The 3,296-nt window shown below is 36.0% G+C and overlaps 1 long non-coding RNA gene across 1 annotated transcript; it reads right to left on the bottom strand.

Annotated features, from left to right (window-relative positions):
- Positions 1-1,110: 1,110 nt before the first annotated feature.
- On the bottom strand, positions 1,111-3,182 carry LOC119368893. The gene is made up of 3 exons (XR_005176771.1): positions 3,076-3,182; positions 2,588-2,662; positions 1,111-1,606 (listed from the first exon to the last, which is right to left on the bottom strand). It is a non-coding gene; the product is annotated as an uncharacterized LOC119368893 (long non-coding RNA).
- Between the last annotated feature and the right edge of the window lie 114 nt (positions 3,183-3,296).

Below are 3,296 nucleotides of genomic sequence, written 5' to 3' on the forward strand. Positions count from 1 at the left end.
AAGGTTCAACACGAACCGACATTAATGCATAGGCGTACGAACCGGGACTAATGGTACCATTAGTACCAGGCCAAAATTGAACAGAGACTAATGTGTCTCACATTAGGTCCTTTTTCTACTAGTGCTACTGGGCCTGAATCCTGGCCCATGATTGGGTATCTAGTCGTATTCAGGTCGTGGTGGCCCAGTAGGTGGCACTTTTTTTGCTTTATTATTTTACTAGTTGACCTGTTGCACCAAATGGCGCAGAGACCCGCTAAAGACATGTTGTCGATGAAAATAGTTTCATTTTGCAAAAAACATATTCAATACTGATAGTAGAAAGCACATGTGCTAGATCATGCTATGTTGATAATATGTTTATCACCCCAAGAAACCTGAGTGTGAAAAACAAACCATATTTGTATAACATGTATAGACAGTTAAGGAAGCTTTTTTTTAGCTGAAAATATGGTTGTCGCGCTGAGAAATCTGAGTTTGAAAAGAAAAATTTATATAAGAACATTAAATGGCAGAATGACCCAGTGGCAACATGTAGTGCTAAATGTTAACTACAAATCCGTACGTTGTCCGTTTGGGCATCTTTCTCGTTTTTATAAATTTTGAAATAGCAATATGCTTGTATGCTTTCCTCTGCCTCATCAATCCCCACAATCGGGATGTGCAGAGGCAGCTCTATGCATGAGAAGGGCTTCCAAGTGGCACGCTCTCTGGATGACCCATTGCGCCAAATGGCGCAGAGGCCCATTTAAAACCATGAACACTTTGAAAATATTTGCATTTGTTAATAACTATACGCTTGAGCAATCACATAGGACACGAATTGTAACCACTTTTATAGAAAAGAATAGACTTGTCTTTAAAAATATATACTTGAGCATGCATAATTTGTTATGTTATTCAGGAACACAGAGGCATAAGTTTTTAAAAAATTCAAACAAAGAATGAAATGTAAATAGTTGCTTAATGTAATTATGCAACAAATTAGAACATCGGTGGGTCAAATAACCGAGCCTGCAATTAGAAAGTCCAAATAGCTTACGCTAAAAAGAAGGTAAACATAGGCGACACAGTAAAAAAGAAGGTAAACATAGGTGACACAATAAAGCATGGTTTGATTAACTCTATTGCACACTTTGTGATGTTTGATGAATAAAGCTACCCCTCAAAAAAAGTGACACAATAAAATGTACTTAATACACGATGAACATTTCTTAGAAATAGTGGTCAATTACATCATATAATTTGGTTCTGTACAAAAGAAAGTTTCCTCTTTTGTGTATATATATCTTAAACACCACCCCTTGCGATGAATTCTTTGTCTTTCTCCACAAATTTGGTTACTCACCATCCAGCATGTCAGTTGCAGTCTCCTGAAGCATAGGAACAACATAAGTTAAAACAATCTGGTCAAACATACACTAAGAATATACTCATGGGCATTATCGACAGATTAAACCAAAGTTATAGTGCAACAGGTTCTCTGTAAAGAATTAAACTAAGAAGGTCGTTCTTCAAGATGACTCCTAGGTCGGTAGGTCCTAGCAGAAGATGATGCATCTAAGCGAAGCTGCCTGGAGATTTCTTATATGTCCCTTGCTCTCTACTGCAACAGATAGCTGGAATGGCATACAAGATAAGTGTGAGGTACTAACAGAAGCTCACTCTCAAAAGGCACATTCAGTATGTGTATGTAATGATATAGAGGCATTATTAATTAAGTAACCTGAATAAGTTGTTGCATATTTCTTGTAGGGACAACTGTTTACATATTTCTTCTATATCTGTTGCTCTCTGATGTAACGATTAAAATGGCTAACAAAGTAATTCTTAGGCGTTGATATTACTGACTTACTTGTTCGCAGGCGTATACTGAAATCGAGAGCATAAAGGTAATATGTTATAGCATATATCTGTACTGTAAGTAACAAAAGAGTAGTCTCTTTCCTTTTTTCAATATAACAGTCTACTTATCTGATGCACTTGGACTAATAGGAACATAAGAAAACACCAATGACTAATCATTTGGAAGGCAGCATGGCCGAGTCCTACACATGGCTAGTTAAGCCCTCTTGCCAAGCTGGAAAGTTTCTTACAAATGCATAAATATCCATAAGATTGCATCTCTCTTGTTCTACTCAAATAATATTTTGTATATATCAGAGGTTTCAAAAGCTAGGTACCAGTTAACTCCTATTGTGTTTGTTTGTATATATATCATTGGTCTGTTTTATTCTAGAGCCTTACTAACCAAATAAAGATCAAAATTTTGAAGTAAATTCTATGCCTAGAAACCAAATAAGAACTACACTGAAAATATTTATGAATTACTACAACTGTTCAGACCATTTTAGACTACTATAGTATGAGACTGTAATCAAGAATAACAAATGTAGGTGATCTGATATCTTGTTCGAACAATAAAATAAATAAGGACAGACAGGCAATGGATTTGACCAACAAAACCAAATACTTCTAGATCTGTACGAACTTGTAAAGAATTGATCAAATCTTAAAAGTTGGAAAGGCTACGCAGATAGAGTAATGATATGTTACAGGAATAAGAAAGCATGTCCGCTGACCATACATAGTAGCTGATTAGCGATGATGCACTCAATGCGAACCGGTGTTTCCATGCCTATCAGGATAAAGGTATTCTTTTCTGCAAGGATAAACATGGAAGTGGAGTGATCAAGCACACCGAAAAGATTTTTCATGAATAAAATTAATAAACAGAATATGGAAATAAGTGTTTTGAAACATAGAATTTTGGAGCTGCACAAAAGATGCAGCTGAAGAGGACGACACCCCTAAATGAAAACATCGAGCTAAAAAATTAAGCTAGCAAACCAATCTGACTTATTATATATCCCACATGGTCAATAGCACCTACATATTGAAGAATCAAAATTGACCCAAAAAAATCCCCATATATGAACATCACAATCTGTGGGCATTAACTAAACACAAATTAAACCTAAAAGAAGAAGTCAAATGATAAATCTTCTAAAACATTAACACATGGGTGATAACATCAAGATAACAATGATTGTGTTCACACGAGAGAAATATCACCTTGTTCTTCTTCACCAAATTCTACTGCTGGATTATTGCTCCTATTATTTCTCAGATCGGCCGCCATCAAATCAGAGGATGGAGCGCCTAACAGAGCAGGGAAAATCTTTAGGTCTAGTAAAACATTAGCCAAGCGAGTACACAAATTCTTGTCCATTACCTTGAAGAATATGAGATCCCAAAATAATACACTACCGTAAGGTGACCATTATGACAATGTC

Source organism: Triticum dicoccoides, chromosome 2B (assembly GCF_002162155.2).
Source record: "Triticum dicoccoides isolate Atlit2015 ecotype Zavitan chromosome 2B, WEW_v2.0, whole genome shotgun sequence".
In the NCBI taxonomy this organism is placed as follows: Eukaryota; Viridiplantae; Streptophyta; class Magnoliopsida; order Poales; family Poaceae; genus Triticum; species Triticum dicoccoides.